We start from the raw sequence: 19341 nt of genomic DNA, 5'->3' as shown, positions 1-19341 counted from the left end.
CCATTGAGCCAATCAGGAGCCAAGGGCTCCCTCAGGATGGACCAATCAGGGCCGTTGCTGGTTCCAGTGCATAAGGATCCCCCCCTGGGATCGGGCTTGGGAGTATGGGAAATTGGAACTGACCAATGAGAACCGGAATGATGGGGCTAGGACCCAAGCGCTGGTTCCCTATTTCAGTTCCATACCTCCGACAGGGGTAGATGTCTAGCTATTGGGGAGAGAACAATGCTCTGCTTTTGAAGTGTGGACTCTCCCAACAGATGGGCGCCTCCTGTCCCACCTCACTATTGTGCATAGACACTGCACCTTGCCCCACACAAAAGCTAGCCCTCTAATGCATCATACTAGCCACGTCAGCATTGTTACTGGCCCAAGCATACAATGAGTCACATAGAAATGTATAGAAACCACACAATTACATATTCAATTGAGTTTTCACACTTAGCTGATATAGCTTAACCTAGGATCAGGGCTGGCAGCCTTTTTGCAGCACCGAGATGGCTAGTAACCCTATACACTGGGTCACCATCTTGACCGGTAGTGGGCTTAACCTTTAAAATACCATGCTACGCTGCCCCTTCCGTCACAAGCATCTATCCACAAATATCTGTGAAGGTTAGCACAGGGACGTGACGTTACTTAAGTCATATCTACAGCTGGTATTACTCCCATCCAGACACTGAAGTAGGAGTTTTGCTGGAGAGGAGAGAGAGGTAGGATGAGAGAGAGAAATATGCTCATTTTGATATGCAAAGTATATTAAAATTGGCATATTTCCCAGGTATTTCAGGTGTGTACAGGTTTGTTCACAGGTACAGTATCTCTCCCCATATTTTATCATTAGCTTTGTGGATGTATGTTAACCTCAGGGAAAATAACGTTAGTTAGTAACATTGGTTACTGTTTTAGGTAACATGACGTTATATGCTCTGACTTAACTGAGCTTTGTGGATCTGACCCAAAGATGGAAAACTGCTGATCTGTGGAGCTTTACAGATGATTAACCGCAGTAAATCAAGAGAAGAACATTTTAGAAAGATACCTCCACTTGACCATCGCTGTTCGGAGCTTGTTGAATAACATGTGACTGAAATACTTAATTTGATTAAAAAAATGCTCATTTAATAATAATATGTTCTTGTACAGCGCTGCTAATTGTACGCAGCGCTTTACAGAGACATTTTCGCAGGCACAGGTCCCTGTTCCGTGGAGTTTACAGTCTATGTTTTTTTTTTGGTGCCTGAGGCACAGGGAGATAAAGTGACTTGCCCATGGTCACAAAGAGCTTACGCTAGGAATTGAACCAGGCTCCCCTGCTTCAAACTCTGTGCAAGTCAGTGTAGTTACTCACTGAGCTACTCCCTCTCTTATATATAAACTAGCATTTTCGAGAACACTCCTATGCAGCCAGTTAGTCCTGTCTTCACTTCTTGTGTCTTCAACATATTAAAAATATACCTGTAAATAGAGATTTCATTGCTACTGTTCATAAAAAAAGTCAGCTCTTATTGAATTTTAAAGCAGTCGACGCTGTATAATATGTGATGAATAGCTTCTAAAAATGAAAATAAAGGAACACAATAAGCACCAGAAACCTTTAGAACTCATATATTGCTCATCCCAGCTGTCAAAGATAATTCTGCAATATCCTCTTAGGTTGTATCTTTCATAGTATAGTTTCAATATTTTTGAGAAATTATTACTTTGAGATTACAACATTTTTACCCATTAGAAATTGACTAAGGATCAAATAAATATCGTTTCATCAAAAATGTTGAATACAGGGTTATTATTGCATGTGCCTATACATAATTGCATCTTATGATGAAACAGACAAAAGCTCTTCAATCCATTTTAAAGCTGCAGTTCAAGCAATATCCTACATGTTTTGTTTAATAAATCAGTTCTGTACTATGAGAAAATACTTGAAGCATTTAAAAAAAAAACAATTGTTAAAGACATGTTTAATATATTCTAATGTAACAAGCACTTTTGTTTCTATAGCAACCATTTACAAAGTCACATCCCCTTCCTCTTCTGAGACAGGCTCTGGCACTCTCTCTAGCAGTGCACCAAGTGTACCTAGTGCCTGCCTGGTCACATGATCTTCCACACAGAACTTTGCATCTTGGGTAATCTTCTGCAGCACTGACAGTGATTTAGTGAATCCCTGAGACGAATCTTCGCCGATCGATCACAGGAGAACGAATCGATCAGCAACTTTGGCAGCCATTTACCTGCCCAAGTGCTCAGTCCAGTCTATCCAAGTCCTTCTGGAGAGAAATTACATCCTGCTCTGATTCTACTACCGTATGCATATATGAAACGTTTCATATCATTACCGTATTTCACTTGATATTTAAACATTTATTATAGAAAACCTGAGGAAAAAACAGAGGAATTTATACTGTAGTACTTGTACCAAATATTCATTTAAGTGTCAGGGTGCCCATTTGAAAAATCCCAAAAGTCTGCTGTCTACACAGAGTTTTGAATCTGTCCCACTTAAAATATGTGGGGAAAATATAAAAATATCTAAAACATATTTTTGTTTCCAGCCAATAAAAACCTGATTCACATTCTGATCGTTTACATCATTATTCTAAAACTCAGGGGAATTTTAAATGGGGTCATACTAGATGTACCACTTGTCAATTTATTTGTGATATAAAGAAGTAATTCACTTCCTGTGCTAATGGGAATGTTGAAATAATAATGTTGGAATGGACATATTATTGAAATGGACTGGAGGGGTTCTCTGAAGAGTGGAATTCATTTTGTTTTACAGGCATTCATCTTGTCTTTTGTATGTCCTTTTCTCTGTTATATGTCAGTATGCGTGTTGTTGCAAGAATTAACTTTGCTCCAAGGGGGTGGGGGGAGGATTTGGACTGTGCCTTGTTGGTCAAGCACTCAAGTGTTGTGGTCAGCTAAAGAACAAGTTTAGGTTAGATGAATTGATCTTTGGAGCCAGTCTTGGATAGATAAGATGACCTGTAACTTGATTGGTTTAAAAGAGGATTATCCCCGCATGCACAGGGAATGCTTCTGTGATGTCATTATATTCTGCCTAGTAACCTATTTTAAACAAAGGAATCTAAAATGCATATAAAGCCTGCTTGGGCCCTCCCCTGGCAGAGAGTCACATTGACTTTTGTGTGTATGATCATACTTTATGCTGTACAGGCAATAAACTACTCATTATCTAAGAACCCGAATTTGCTCTTACAGGTAGTCCTCGCTATCCAACGGTTCACTTTACAACGAATGGAGTATCCAACAAAACCCTATGGGCTGTTTTTCGACACCGGAATGCGTTATCCGTCGCCTGAATGCGTTATCCAAAACTCATCACCACTGATTAACATGGAACTCAATTTACAAACGGTTTCACTATCCAACGCTACTTCCAGAACGGATTACGTTGGATAACCGAGGACTGCCTGTATATATTTGGATGTGCAAATAATGACAAGAACCATTAAAAGTAAAAGGTTTTATAAATTGTTAGACTACTCACATTGTATATATATATATTGACATGTGGGTGCGGTGTTCAGCATATTGGATGCACAACACGTCAATTCAATTTGAGATTTTAATGGTCATCAAAATCATGGGGTACCTAGACATTTTTTTGCATGTCAAAACAAAGATCCAGGTGGTAGGACCATTATCGGTCTTGAGCATGTTCATCGACATCATTTAGGGGGGGGGGGACATATTCAAGACTCTGTGTAGACAAGAAATTGTTGGGATTTTCCAAAAGGGTACCCTGACACTTGAGGGATTAAATTAACATTTGGATACAAGTTCTATAGTATAAATTCCTAATTTTGTTCCACATGTTTTCTGAAACCCCTGTATCTGCCAAGCAATAATAGGACACTGTCCCTAGCCAGTTCACCTCCAAGGACATGTGACTATTATAAGCCAATGAGAGAACTGGTGAAGGAGGGGGGGGTGAGCCTTCAGTGCTTAGGGAAGCCATGACAGTTCAGATTTACAGGGAGCTGATACAGTGAGGTTGTGTGCAGATTTATCCTGCCCAGAGGGACCTGCATGAGCCCCATTTAGTGAGAGGAGAGGAGGGAAGATAAGCAGAGCCCGGCAGTCCAAACTGTGACAGCAAACAGACAGGGGCCAGAGAGAGACTCTGCAGAGGATAGCCCCAGTTTCAGTGATAGAGAGCAGCAGGCTGACAAGGCCACAGACAGGCTCCCAGAGCAGGGTACCAGTGGATCATCAGCCCACCAGGCTAAGGGATTTGTGAGTAGCTGGAGAGGGGATCTTCACAACAGAAAATGGTGCCAAAGTCTTTGTGAAGAGACAGGCCTGCCACGGCACCACACTGAACATAAGAGCTCCAACATTATGTGCTAGCACTTACACATGGACCCCTTATAACACAAGGTGGTAAGGACTCTGAAAGACACCAATACACACATTACTGAGCAGTACTGGTTTATGCTGGTATGGTAACAATTGTATTGGGTATTGTATGTAGTGATCCTAGTTAGAAGGGATCACATGGTGACTGAAAGTTTGTGTATGCTACCAATTATTTTTGTTCATAAACCTGTATATATATTCTACTGTGGTGACCCTTATTGAAGCCACCCTATACTGTGTATATATATATAAATCCGGATTGGCCTGTTCATTTTGTACTGATGCCTAATACAGACTTTTTTTGCCTTTACTGATCTGAGTGCAGTCTTCCTTTACCGGACGTGAGTATGGTAATGTTGTTCTATTATTATTATTAGAGACTGGCACCTGTTGATGTTTTTGAGTACATTGAGTGCAAGCTGAAATTTGTTTCTTTATATATATATATATATATATATATATATATATATATATATATAAACTAATAGATAGTCTTATCTCCATTGAGAACGGTGCTCCATGAAGCCCCTTTGGCGCTGATCACCGCAGAGATTGGAGATTTTGATTTTTAATGCGATTTAAAGATCGCACATATGTGAGCGCAATACTTTTGTATTCTTCATATATTATAGCATTAAAACGATATTTTACTATGGAGCATGTGCTTTCTTTTTTATTTGAGATTTTTCAATGTGGAACTGGTCAGTGTCACACCAAATCAGCGGCACTAAGACTCATTGGGAACCTGTGTTGCACTATACAGTATTTCATCTGCACCTGTGAACTGAGATATTACTTTTGTATCTTAAAGGTCTGGAATTAGTCAAAACCTTAGGGTTAAGTATCTGTTTATAATGTGTGTGTGTGTCTTCTGGATGGTTTAGCACATATATCCATTCACAATATATTCATTTTTTTACACGTACATATTTGTTATTTAATATTTACTTTATGTAGGCACCTTCAAGATATCAGAGAAACTCTCCTCCCGTGGGAGGCAGGAACGGCGCACAGCGGTAGAACATACCGCAGGTAGGCAGTGGTGGAGTGAAAAAACGTTTATTGCGACATCTAGGTAAAAGTCTGGCGGATCCTCTGACACGTTTCAGCCCGGGGGCCTTTGTCACTGGTTGTTCTACGGAGAACAGCCATCATTTTTTCATATGTTTATAATTGGGATGCAACTGTCTTGTGACTCTTGAGGCGCCTGATAGTTAACTGTTGGTTAGCTGGTTTTCACCTTCAAGATATCACATATCATTTCATACACTTTTTCATTCCTTCCAAATTTGATTAATCACCCTATATTATTGATTAAGGTTTTATTTATTCTCTTGGCATATATTTTTTTTAACGAAAATAATCCTTCACAGAAGAGTGGAAGGAAATCTTCTAAAGTATGGCACACAAGCAGAAGTCAATTAATCATAGATAAATGTTTTGCAAAATACATGATTAACAACACTAAATAGACACATCTCACTAAAAACAAATAAAAACAAGTGGATGACTCCTTTAAGCAATTACTATATGTTATATGATAAATAGTAAGCAGCAAATCACCATATAGCCCCATGGCTCCAGGTTGTATCGTAAGGAGGGGTCCAAGGAGAGGGGACAGCCGGCAGGGGGACGCAGGGGAAAAAGATTGCGCTCCCCTGACTTAGGCTGTGTTTATAGTAAGGGCTACGGTGACGCGGCCATGTGACATCAGCTGTCGCCATGTATTATTTGTCATCATAACTCTGTGCCCAGGACATACTTGAAAACGAGAGGTAACTCTCAATTTGTTACTTCCTGGTAAAACATTTTATAAATTAATAAATAATATAGCGTTTGCTGCACTCTGGTGGAGACAGGAGAGGGTGACCGGGGGGAATGGTGGAGGCGTGGCAGTGAGCGGTTGCTTTCATTGGCTGAATCACTCACGTGCCGCTTAAGTCACATGCCGATCGCTGAAGAAGTAAAAATCCTTTGACTTCCAGCGATCGCGACCGCATGACGTCAGCCATCGCTGTCGCCTTCGCGCCCACTATGGGCACCCGCGACGGGCGGCATGTACTTGATTCGGTGCTGTGCAACGTCACAGTTGCCGTAGCCAGTACTATAAACACAGCCTTAGGATACTGATGTGTTTGTGGGAGCGATCTCCCAGCTGCTTTCTGACTCACAGCTTTGAACCACAGCTTGCATGGGTTTCCTCTCTCTTCTTGCCATCCTTCTGGTCTTTCAGGCTCTGCAACCTCGCTTTCTTCTGCACCGGGCTACTCAGGATAAGTCCTTTCGCTTCTCTCTCACGGGGGTCTCCCTATATGCTCACTCCTCCCTGCCTGTGTATCTGCACACTCCCAATGCCATTACGTCTCAACTCCTCAGGATCCAATGGGCTCACTCCTTTTTTCGGCTCTCAGCCACTGACAGAGTATGTAAATCAATACACAACACTGTGGTATGCAGAGCAGGTAAACAAATTACATCCACCGTGGGGGGGGGGGAGGGAGGGTAGCGCATATACATGTAACATGTTTCCTCCCACCCTCTGGGAGATTTCACTATTACACTGTATTTTGTTCTGCTCACCTGCTGGATCACAGAATACTGAGCGTCCGCCGATGGTAGTGGGGACGAACAGGACAGGCTTTAGGGTTCTTTCTCACTATTTCACTAGGTGCAGTGCCTCCATTCCCCGCAGGCCCCAGTAGGACTGGGTGCAGTCCCTGCAGGAAAGCTCTCTGGTACTGCCCCTGATTAACTGCACTCTCAGGCAGGAGTATATAAAACAGGAACAGTCTTTATTCTTTCAACACAGAACACAGCATTCAACCGGTACACTCTTTTCCCTGGGCTCATCCCCCAGGCTTGAGGCCACAGAGGTCTATCCTTAGCTCTTCCCCTATTCCCTGGTGGAAAAAGGGGTAGTTGTCCCACTCCCCTGAGGGAGGGGAAGGAAGGTGAGCAAAGCCCTGACGCCACACTTCCTAGAACTCAGCATCAACCCCCTAAATTTAGCTCTACAGCCCCTTATATACCCAGGGGGAGGGTCCTAGGTCTGAGCCCCTGATAGGGCAGCACACAGGCCTTAGCCCCCCCCCCCCCCCCACACACACACCTGTCACTCAAGGGAACTGCTTACTGCAGGGGAAAACCCAGATTAATTCTAACACTGCCTGTGCTGGTACCAGGATTTATGTGTTAGGCAGGGCAGATTAGCAGCCAAAAAAGATACATGGCTACATACGTAAATGTATACTTCGGGATGTTGCACATATATTATTCTGTGTTTTTTTCTTTCAGTGCCCCATATTGTTTTTTTTTCAAATTATGTTAACTAGCTTTTCTGAGCATGACAATGCCCCGAAAAAAACAGATATGGTCAAATGCCACCAACCTTTTCTAGACCTGTGATATGATTCCAACCCTCTCCATAGGATGAAATGTTCCAAACTAACCTTGGAAGCAGAAAATACTGGGATATAATGCACTTTAATTGCCTTCCTCTTATTATCTGACAATTTCACATCTCTAAGGACTCTATTTGCAGTCACTTCAAGCAATATTTTTCTCTCCTGTGTTAGGTGCAACCTCTGCCCTTTCCACAACGCAATGCAGCCACAAAAGAGAAAAAGAGCAGGGATCTCCAATCACTAGTGTGCAGATGTATTAATTTGCCTAACTGTTAAAAACAGCGCTGATCAATAAATCATGATGCCTGTATATCAATACCTATGTTATTTTACAATCTGACTTGTTAAAGTGTTTAACATTTCCCTAGACCAGGTGGATGGTAAGGTTGGTTCCTGCAGCTGTTTTCTGCTCTTGCACTCTCAGGAGGAGAATGAAGCTCATTCTAAATTCTATAAAATTAGCAAATAATCAAGACCAGCTTAAGAAAAGAAGGAAAAATATAGTCACCCAGGTAGTAAAAGTTATTAGTTTAGTGTCTATAAAGTACATTTCCTTTCACAATGTGTGCTTCATATTATTGCAGCAATATAGCGTTAGTTTCTGCAGCCCATTTCTCAAATGTCATTGAAAGTCTCTAAGGATTCGTTCTGAAAGTATCCCAGAAGCCGAGCTGTTACCAAAACAGAATTGGATATGTCAAATAAAAACATACTATTAAAAGCAATAATACAGGACTGTATTTTTTCAGTGATAAATGTAGTACTTTTTTTCACCAGTTTTCATTGGTATTGCAGCCTGGATACATTGATAATGACCCCCATAAAAGTGCAAAAGTACATTTGCTAACAGCACAAAGCAATTGCATAATTGTTAAAAGCCCAATGCCAAGACAAATTCTCAGCAAAAATAAATGTGAGCAATATTCATATGTCCAATGCAAAAATATTTATATTCAAATCTCATTATGTTATACAATTCATATAGAAATAAATAACAGAAGAAAACAGGTCTCTGTATGCTGCACTCATATACAATTAATTGTAGTAATAAATTAGTTCATAATTAACCTTTATTGGGTATTGTAACAGGGACTTATCCCTGTTTAAATAGAGCAGCCTCAGAACTCTGAGAATCCAGCAGAGAGATAGTTGATTGCAGCCACTCAATTAACTAGTCTCCACATGGACTAATGAGAGCGCTGTGTGCTGTGCGCTGTCTCTCTACCTTTTTTTCCTGACGTTTTCTACACTACCCAAGTTGTGGACGGAGTGACGGCTCCCATTGGTTGCGTCAACGCGGTGACGTATCCTGATGGAGGAACCCGGAAGAGTGATCGTACTGCAAAGAAGTTAAGACAGAGGAAAGCCGAGTGCCTGCAGCTGTTTCTCCTTTGATTTGGGAGCAGAGTGCCGACGCCATAGACCCAGAGTGGCACAACGCCTGTTTTTTACTTGGACATGTGAGTATGTACTTTTGGGCTCACTGCTCACTATATGTTTTTATTAAACTGTGCTGTACTATATGCTTCTTTTGTCTTTACATGCACCTGGGCAGTTCCTGCTATTTTGTAACAGATCAAAAATTTGATCACCAACCTCCTACCATATAGAGTGAGTCTATTTTGCAGTTTTTCACGTTGCACGTTTACTCACAATTTTAACGCTAGACGGCTAGAGAGTTTGCATTTAAAGGTTTTTTTTATTGTATCTTCTATGGGTGTTGGGAAACACCCTTCCATCAGCTGCACCTCACTATATTCACTAATTAATACTATCTTTGTTTATCAACTATATTACACTTGAATTAATTTTGTATGTGTGCTTTTTCTTTGTTGCTGACTCCAGTAATGGCTATCTGATTTCTCCATGGATCAACATCCCTCCCATGTTTACTTTTTGATATACCCCTGTATATCTTTCCCTTCTAAAAAGATATCTAACCTTTTTTTAAAGATATCTATTGTATCTGCCATCAGTTTGCATGGGTAATACCTTTCACCATTTAACTACCATTACTGTAAAGAACTCTTTCCATTGTTGCATGGTGAAATCTCCTTTCCTCCAATCTCAAGGGATGACTCAGAATTCTGCATGGTCCGTCTCTGATTTTGCACTCCAGTCCTGTTTCTTTCTGGAGCTAGCCCTCACTTGTCCTTTTCTGCCATTTTGGATCCTGGCAACTTCCAATTTAAGGCTGCACTTCCTTCTGGAAGTTGCCAACCAAGGTTCCTGTTTCTTGGCAGTCCCAGTCGTATTACTCTATGTCTCCTGTCCTCTTGCCTCTTGCCGAGATGAGCATCGTTATATTTTGCGCGGTCTAAAAAATAGACCTTGCTGAGTTAGGGAGAGACGGTTCTTGCCAATTACATTTAATGGGGTAACACGAGAAACATCTCAACCAGCAAAATCAATAATTGACTTTCATAGTTAGCTCTCTTCAGGCTATTGTGACCTGGATTGACACCCTCCACGTGGGTTCTACTCCCATACCGCCCATACTGGCAACATCACCCCCTACACCCAGAGAAATACAGATCCCAGCACCTCTTTGTTACGAAGTAGATCCCATTGCATGCAGAGGATTCCTGAATCAATCTTCTATGTAGTTTGAACTCCAGCCCTCAATCTTTTGCGTCACTGGACTTGGGAGCATACGTAATCTTTTATTTATGAACAAAGTCTTGGCATGGCTACTATTCTGTGAGAAAGGGAGTCTTCTTACAGGTGTAGCCCATGTACCTCTACCCGATCTCATATCGGGTACCCTAGGGTGTTTCTTGGTCTGGCTATGTGTTTGAATGTGATGCGTACCTGCTGGCAATAGGAGGGCCTGAGTCTCCCATGATGACATGGGGGACAACAGGACAGGTTTCTGGGGTGAATGCCTTCGTTCTCTTTCAATGGTACAGCGCCTCCATCTGTAGTAAGCCCCAGGGATACGGGGTGGAATCCCTACCACAGAATCCCCTCCCAGGGATGAGAGATTCCAGTCTCCACACAAGTCTCTTTCAATTAGCAGAAGCTCTTTATGTGTCTCTGTATCCACAGCATACAGACAGATATCACATAGGAACCAGCAGGCAGCTGTACTCCTGTAGGATGTCCCTGCCTCCACTTTGGGCCTCAGGGGCACCCAGAGTGGGGCTAGCTCTTCCCTTATCCCTAGGCAGGGTAAGAGGTATTTGGTCCACCTAACTATCAGCTCTACTCATCAGGCTCTAACCTACTTCTTCACTCTGCTCACTTTAATAACACACACTCACTAGACTAGACTAAAACTAAATAGGAAGTGCACTGCTCTTTATGATTTCAGCAGGCACCGCCCCTGTGTCTCTTGATTGGACACAGGGTCAGGTGACCTACCTTCACCATTTCAGGGGAAGTGCTTGAGGTGGGGGAAACCCATGATAACTCCTGGCAAACCTGCCCTTAACAGGGATTACTGCACAGGAGGAGGATAGAAATATAGCCCATAATCTTACCAGGGCTACACAGGCATTCAAAATAATATGACGTTCCAGGTTGAGGGTCTTTGGCTTCTTCATTGCTTCTTCACATTCGTCAGGGAACACGTACGGTGGGGAAAACACCAACCTTAGACCACAAAGCCGGGTCCGGGTTGCGTAGTCCGTAGTCGTGGGTAGCCGGGTCAGGGTTGGAGAAGGCAGGGTCAACGATATCCAGACTGGGGTCAGGGCTGGCGGCACAGGTGCATAGATTGAGGTCACAGGCTGAGGTCGGCATCGGGAAGGCATCAGTGAAAAGTTTCAGCATAGGCGCTTCAGCGCAAGGGAAGGTCTCTGGGATCGGGGGCATATGGGGCAGATTGGGGGCATGTGGGGGAGTGCGGGAGCATGTGGAGGAGTGCGGAGGCATGTGGGGGAGTGCGGGAGCATGTGGAGGAGTGCAGGAGGCATGGGGAGGATGAGGGACTGCGGCACCGTGGGCGGGAGTGCGGGAGGCATGGGGAGGCAGAGGCTGTAGAAATCTGCCATGCGCTCCAGGTATAGATGAATGAAACAGGATATGTGTGATCAGTATGAATCAGATGGGGAGAGTAAATAGGGAGCATAATCAAATAGGCGACATCCAAGGGGAGGAGATGAGGTAAAGAAAGGGGGCAGTGTAAGTCCTCTATATCTTCAGTTGAAACCCTCTAGTATCCTCTGCCCTCACAAAGAAACAGTGCAATGATGCACAGCATGAAAGTACTCACAGGTTCAGGCAGTGGGGAAATCACCTCTCACTGCTAGATGTATATCAAACACAGAACTCCCAAGGTGGGTCAGGCAAAGGGAAAAACCAACCTCACAATGCTCTGCATATACTCCCTTCAGAGCTCCCACGGTGGGTTTGGCAATGGGGAAAACACCTCTGAAAGCTTCCTGTGTGCTCCACTCTGTGCTCCTACTTCAAACTCCTGCAAACAGTAGCACTGCATGTCCGCAGTGTAAGCACCTCCCTCTCCCCCCAGACGGGTGCCTCTAGAGACCAAATGCAGGCACAGAAATAGACAGGCTCCAGGGCACACACAAACTGATCCTGATCGCTTGCTTGATCAAACAAAAATTAAAATAAAAAATCGTGGTCCCAACAGTTTAAAACCTCCCATGCGTTTCAACCAATGACTGGTCTTTCTCCTTGCGAAAGACCAGTCATTGGTTGAAACGCGTGGGAAGTTTTATACTGTTCACTTTTGTATGCTGCAATAAAGATTTTTCACTTTTTTCTACATTGGGACCACAATTTTTTTTTTGTTTGATCAAGCAAGCGATCAGGATCAGTTTGTGTGTGCCCTGGAGCCTGTCTCTTTCTATGGGGAGGCAGAGGGACTGCCGGAGGCATGGGGAGCGCAGGAGGCATGGGGACCGCTGGAGGCAGAGGGAGTACTTACTTTTTCAAACACGATCTCCATGGGAAAAGAATGGCCGCTCATGATGTGCGGGCTCATATAGAGCGCGCCAATTCAACTCACCAATCAGGTAGGGGGACTGTGTTTTTTGTTTCCAGCGCAAGCAGGGAAAATTTCAAAGAACCGCGTGCACTGCTTGGGCGGCAATAGGGAGGCCGCCACTAGGTCAAATCCAGTCGCCCGGGTGACCGGATTTTTCGAACACTGTATATATGTATGGCTGTATATATATATATATATATATATATATATATATATATATATATATATATATATATATATATATATATATATATATATATATATATACATATATATATATATATATATATACATGTAGAGGTATCAGTACCGTGTTAGCCGAGCTTCAATAATCAAAAAATAAATAGATGATACCGTTCTGTGGCTAACGAAATGCTTTTATTTGTGCGAGCTTTCGAGATACACTGATCTCTTCTTCCGGCGATGTTACAATGAATGAAGCAAGCAAAAGGTATACTTAAAAACAGTGTCTCTTGGAATGTTATCTGTGCTAGTCCTTCCCCCCGTGTGGTTGTGTTTTATGGCTAGAGGTGTCAAAAGGTTCCTGAAAGCAAGTGATGTAAGAGTGTGTGTGTGTATCTGTGTGAATATAAATGAATGGAGAGCCCACAGTATATACAGTGCTTTACAAAAGGTGTGTGTGGAGTGCGAGTGGATATAAATGGTGTGGGTAGGTGTGGAAATGTGAGAGATTGTAGCACAACTAAAAGTGTGTGTGGATACTATGTGGTCCCTATTGGTGTATAGGGATGGAAAAACAAGGAGTATTAGTATGTGTAAGAGACAGCTGTGTGTGCATACATATAGCACAGTATGTACAGACATGGCCTTTAGCGCTCATGGGAAGAGAGTCCACTTGTGTCAGTAATGACTCCTAAAATTTCGATCTCTGTTTAGGCCACCAATAAGTGTCCCGAACAGTTGCATACATTTGTATTCATGCAACCGTCTCTCTTTTGGTGTTTTAAGATTACCTATGAGTATGGCAACCCTCAGATCGTTCATCTTATGGCCAGAGTCAGAGAAATGTTCGCCGACAGGACTGTCTCTTGTTCCGCGTGTGATGCTGTGGTGATGCAGGTTCATTCTCTTCGGAAAGAAACCTCCTATGGAGCTGAGGAAAGAATGGAAGTTGAATCTTGTACAAAAGTTCTTGTCTTGTGCTGTAAACCTCAGAAAAGGAAGACAAAGAAAGGCAAAAAACACTACAATAGTGTATTACCCAGGGACATAATATGGTATATATAATAAGAGCATTTATTCTATAAAACGATTGGTATAAAACAATTAATATAAAACAATTAATCAAACAGATGTATAGGCATAAAAAACTTCCAAGCGCTTGTGCTTAAGGAAGATGAGCTGCTCCGCCGTGGTAATATTGAAATACTACTCACCGGACATGAGTAGGACATGCGCAATGGTTTAGGGTCTTTATCTTCAGAAGACACCGCTCGCCGTGGGGTGCAACCGCCTGTTGATGCGGGAGGATCGCCTGCAATACTCGTGGACTCCTTGCCGACAGAGTTCGATCGATCGCCTCCTCCGCTGACGTCACCACCTGGATAGCACTGCTACGGTGTCCCTGAGTGGCCAAAAACCTTTCCAACGCGTTTTGAAACTCCTATTGATGGGTTTCTTCGTCAGGGATGGTTGCTGCATGGGACTGTGCTTCTTTATATACCCCAGATAGTTCAATTAGGATAATTGTTTTGATTGTCTTTTGGGAACACCCTAATGAAAGTCCTCTATTTAAGTATAAATGTGGAAAATGATGACATAGAGTTACATTGAACAATAACAGATGACATGGAACAATGAATCGCATTGAACAATGACAGATGAAACGCAATACTTAGCACAAATATTATTGAATACTATTTAAAAAATATATATATATATATACATATTATTACAACAATCATATGTTAATAAAAAACTTTTTACATATTACTTCCATCTATATATAGACATAGGGACACATGTCTGAGATGGGACTCGATTCCAAAAAGGAAATTTAAGGAAAAATGAATGAAAAGGAAAAATAAAAAGTTATTAAAAAAATTTAATAAAAATAAAATTAAAAAATTTAATTAAAAATCCTTCCTTATGATACATAAAACATATGTCCCTAATGTCAATATGGATAGAACTATGATTTACAACATATGCAAAATGACACACAAATTTGCATATAACAGAAAATATTAGATACAGTAGAGGCAACGTTTATTCTAACATTTGCCGTAAACTAGCCGGGTTACATTCTGGGTATGTGCTGGGTATGTTCTGGGCTAGTTTGAGGCACGTTTAAGGCATTTCTGCATTGACTAACGACCCATAGGATTAACACAGCAGGGATCCCTGGCAGTCCAATTCAGTTTGAATGGGACTGCCAGGGACCCCCGCTGTTAATCTGATAGGCCATTAATCAATGCAGAAATGCTGGGGCTAGTTTAAGGAAAGTTTAAGGCATGTATTCAGAATGTACCTGGGTGTTTCCTGGGTTTTTTGGGGAATTGCCACTGGTTTTTGTTCGAATAAGAGTTGCCTCTACTGTACATAAACCCAATTATGTGATTAGACTAACACCAGAAACTTGATGGTCAACAAGCACTTTATAGATGTGGAGAACTGTTTTTAGAGAGACACATTTCAAGGAGTGGAAAACTCAATGAGCAATTCCAACTTTATTCAAATGAATATACTACCAACTGTCAATGGATATTATTGTGAATCCTAAATAAAAGTGTTTATTTAATATTAATGTATTTTAGTGATAAACTAGATTATTAATAAGGTACAGTGACTAATTAAAGTATTTTACAGTGATGAACATAATGTTTTTAAAATATAAATTTTTATGTAAAAGTGTTATCATAATGGACTAAATGTATAATATAATGTAAGTGTGATGAATTGAAATATTATATTGAGACTGATATAGTATTACTATTACTGGGCAGGCTGCTACATGATGGCTGATGTTGTCAGCAGACAAAGACAGGGACATCTAGCTAATCATGTGGTGCGATTAGACCTCTATTTGAGGAAAGCTGACAAGTCAAATTCAACATTTAAACCTTGGGGGCTAAGCGTCTTTAGTTCAAAAATCCAATAGGATTCCCTTCTGGAAATAATATTTATTTTGTCTCCCCCCCTCTTACAGAATGTAGGACATTCTATGGCATGACACTTCAGTCCGACGGGACTTTGTGCGTGTTTTCATTTGAAATGGAGAGAAACGTTATGAGCCTCAAAGCCTCTCTTGATGTTGTATATGTGCCCCCCAAGTCTTCTTTGCAGTGTTCTACCCGTGCGGCCCACATATTGTAGGCCACACGGGCATTCCAATAGATAAATAACAAATTGGCTGTGACAGTTGATTAATGTTCTGATAGGATATTCTTTATGTGTGATGTTGAAAGAGAACTTTTGAGTTTTGATACTATGTTGACATGCTGTGCACTTTGCACATGGGAAGTATCCCTTGATTATGTCTCTTGTTTTCTGTGTGTTTCTACTGAAAGGACAACTGGGTGACAGTTTTGTTTTTAAATTATTTGCTTTCCTAAAATATATTTCTGGTTTTTCTTTCAGATATCCTTTCAAGATATCGTCTTGTCTTAGAAGACCCCAGTATTTGTCAAATGTTTTTATTATCTATGATGCCAGTGAACTGTATTTTGTAATAAATGCAACAGTGTCTGTCTTGTTGTTAGTTATTTCTTTTGGTTTATATTCCAATAAATCAGACCTTGTCATTGCTTTTTCTGTCTCAATGGCATTATCTAACTGATATTTGTTGTAACTGCGGTTAACAAACTTCTGTTCTAATTCCTGTGCCTGTGCATCAAAAACTAAAGGGTCCGAACAATTATGTTTAATTCTAACCAGCTGTCCTTTGGGAATATTTCTAATCCAATTTGGGTTATGATGACTGCTGGCTAGTAGGTAATTGTTGGCTTGCACAGGTTTGTAGTATGTTTTTGTTTTCAAAATGTTGTTTTCCGTGTACAGCTGTAGATCCAAAAATTCTATACAATTTTGACTCTCCTTAAATGTGAATGTCAAATTTCTATCATTAGCATTTAGATGTATTTTGAATTTCTCTAATTTACAAGCAGTGCCTCTCCATATAAATATGACGTCGTCTATGTAGCGCCGCCATAAAACCAAATTCACCCCCAGTTCTAAATCGGACCAGATGACATCATCCTCCCACTTGCCCATATATAGGTTTGCGTAACTGGGAGCGAATTTGGTACCCATGGCGGTGCCACATGTCTGAAAATAGAATTGTTCCTTGAATAGGAAATAATTGTGCCTTAGAATGAAATTGATGGATTCCATCAGAAATGTGACCAGCTCAACTGACAGAGATTTATCATTCTCCAATACAGATGCTATCGCTTCACACCCTTTTTTGTGTGATATTACAGTGTAAAGCGATGTTACATCAGCTGTTACTATAATGTAGTCTTGTTGCCATTGAATGTCCCTCAAAATTTGCAAGATATGCGTGGTGTCTCTTAAATAAGAGCGCAGTTTAATTACATGTTTTTGCAAGTGATGATCAATATATTGGGATAATGATGAAGTAATTGATCCTATGCCCGATATTATTGGGCGACCGGGAGGTCTCATAAGATCTTTATGTATTTTTGGTATCATATAAAAGATAGGGATTCTTGGATGTAAATTGTACAGAAATTCGTACTCCCTATCATTTATGACACCTCCTTTTACAGCTCCCTCCAGTATGAGTTTCAATATGTCCTGATAATTTAATGTGGGATTGTTGTTTAATGGGAGATATGTATCTTTGTCCTCAAGTATGCGCCTAGACTCCTCAATATAGTAAGCCGCATCCATGACCACAATGCCCCTCCCCTTGTCTGCCGACTTTATCACAATCTGATTGTTGTTCTCCAATTGTGCTATTGCCTGCTTTTCATTTACACTTAAATTTTCCTGGTTCCCTCCTTCAAAATGTGTCTCTCTAAATCTTCTGTGACCATCTCAGCGAATGATTCTACTAAGTTGCCCCTAGCAAATTTGGGGTAAAAAGTTGAACTTGGTTTAAACTTAGTGAAATGTTGATTTACACCTTCTATGCTTTCATCAATAGATGTTTTAGTTTTAGCAAAAAAACTTTTTAAGGCTAGTTTTCGGATGAATTTTTGCACATCTATGTAAATTTCAAAGTTATTAGGGTCGTTTGTTGGAGCAAACGTTAAACCTTTGCTCAATACTTGCTTTTCATATTGTGTCAACTTATATTGACTAATATTAAATATGTTTAATTGTTGTTTAAATTTCTTATATTCTTTTATTCGCTTATTGTTCTGGCTGTTTTTTTCTTTCCCACCTCTTCTACCTCTCTCCCTATTTTTCTTTTTCTTGAATTGGGTGATTCCCATTTTTTGTCTGATTTTTTTCTCTGATATTCCTCGTCCCTTTCTCTCTTCCAATCTAAAAAAGAAAAAGTTGGTTTCTTTTCTACATTGGAAATTTGCGTGCCTCCCTGTTTTTTATTACCATTAATTGGTTTGGGGGCTTTTGTGGGACTCTCGGCATTTTTATTTTTGTGTTTATTTTTATTCGTGGGGGATTTGGTGGGACTTGACTTTTTCTGCTGTGTGTCATTTTCTTGTAAACCTCTTAGTTGATGAAAAGGAGAATTCATATTGTATTTAGGTTTGATGTTAAGGTCTTTCTTATTAATTTCCTTTTCCCTTCTAAGATTGATGTGATCCATTTCATCTTTTTTCTCTCCACTATCTCTGTGTCTAGATGGAGTCCTATCCTGGGACCCATCATACTTGGACTTATCTGGTGCCCATTTTCTATCATATCTTTTATTTCCTTTATGAAAGTTCTGGGTTTTTTCTAGATTAGAAGATTTTTTCCAATTTCTATATTTACCTTGGGCATAATCTAACTTGTCCCTATGGTGTTTTATCCTTTTATTTTATTTCTTTTTCTATTTGTTTTGTCTTTTTCTCAACCTTGTCTTCATAAATCATTTTTTCTGAACTCGTAATAGTTTCCAAATATTCTTGGATTTCAACAATTTCATTATCTAGTTTCTGAAGTAATTTTCTCCTATTCATAATAAGAAATCTCATTAATTTGAATGAACAATTGTCCAATAATCTGTTCCATTCAATAATAAATTGGTCATTATCAAAATCAGTTGTTGGTGATTTAAAAATTCGAAGACCCCGTGGGATAATTTTTTGTTCCAAATATTTTTCTAGAGCTACCCCATCCCATAATTGGCGGGATTCGTGTATTAATAATTTTTCTAATCTATCATATGCAGCTTCTAGATCTTCTACCTTTTCATCATCCTGTATCATAGGTGTATCATTAGTTTGTTCAGTGGAAAATATTGAATCTATATCTAACCCTCTACTACTACGATTGTGAAATAAAGTGCTCATATTTATATGTGATGTTTATGTGACACAGCTGCTGACACTTAAGATAAACACAAAGTGGTGAAATAATAAGTGCAAATAGCGCTCGTGCAAACAAAATACAGTGATATACAATATATATAACCTGTGATACAGAGTACGATGA

The 19341-nt window shown here is 40.6% G+C and overlaps 1 long non-coding RNA gene across 2 annotated transcripts; it reads left to right on the top strand.

Moving 5' to 3' along the window:
• Positions 1 to 3970: 3970 nt before the first annotated feature.
• LOC142487728 (uncharacterized) lies at positions 3971 to 18832 on the top strand. 2 transcript variants are annotated; one of them, XR_012799293.1, is made up of 3 exons: positions 3971 to 4416; positions 5350 to 5424; positions 16351 to 18832. It is a non-coding gene; the product is annotated as an uncharacterized LOC142487728 (long non-coding RNA). The 2 variants fall into 2 exon arrangements; XR_012799294.1 differs by lacking the exon at positions 16351 to 18832 and adding an exon at positions 7968 to 9449.
• The last annotated feature ends 509 nt before the right edge of the window (positions 18833 to 19341 follow it).

The sequence above is a fragment of the Ascaphus truei genome, chromosome 2 (genome assembly GCF_040206685.1).
Source record: "Ascaphus truei isolate aAscTru1 chromosome 2, aAscTru1.hap1, whole genome shotgun sequence".
Classification (NCBI taxonomy): Eukaryota; Metazoa; Chordata; class Amphibia; order Anura; family Ascaphidae; genus Ascaphus; species Ascaphus truei.
Note: the sequence above shows the minus strand (reverse complement) of the source record. Positions and strands in the feature narration are given on the sequence as shown.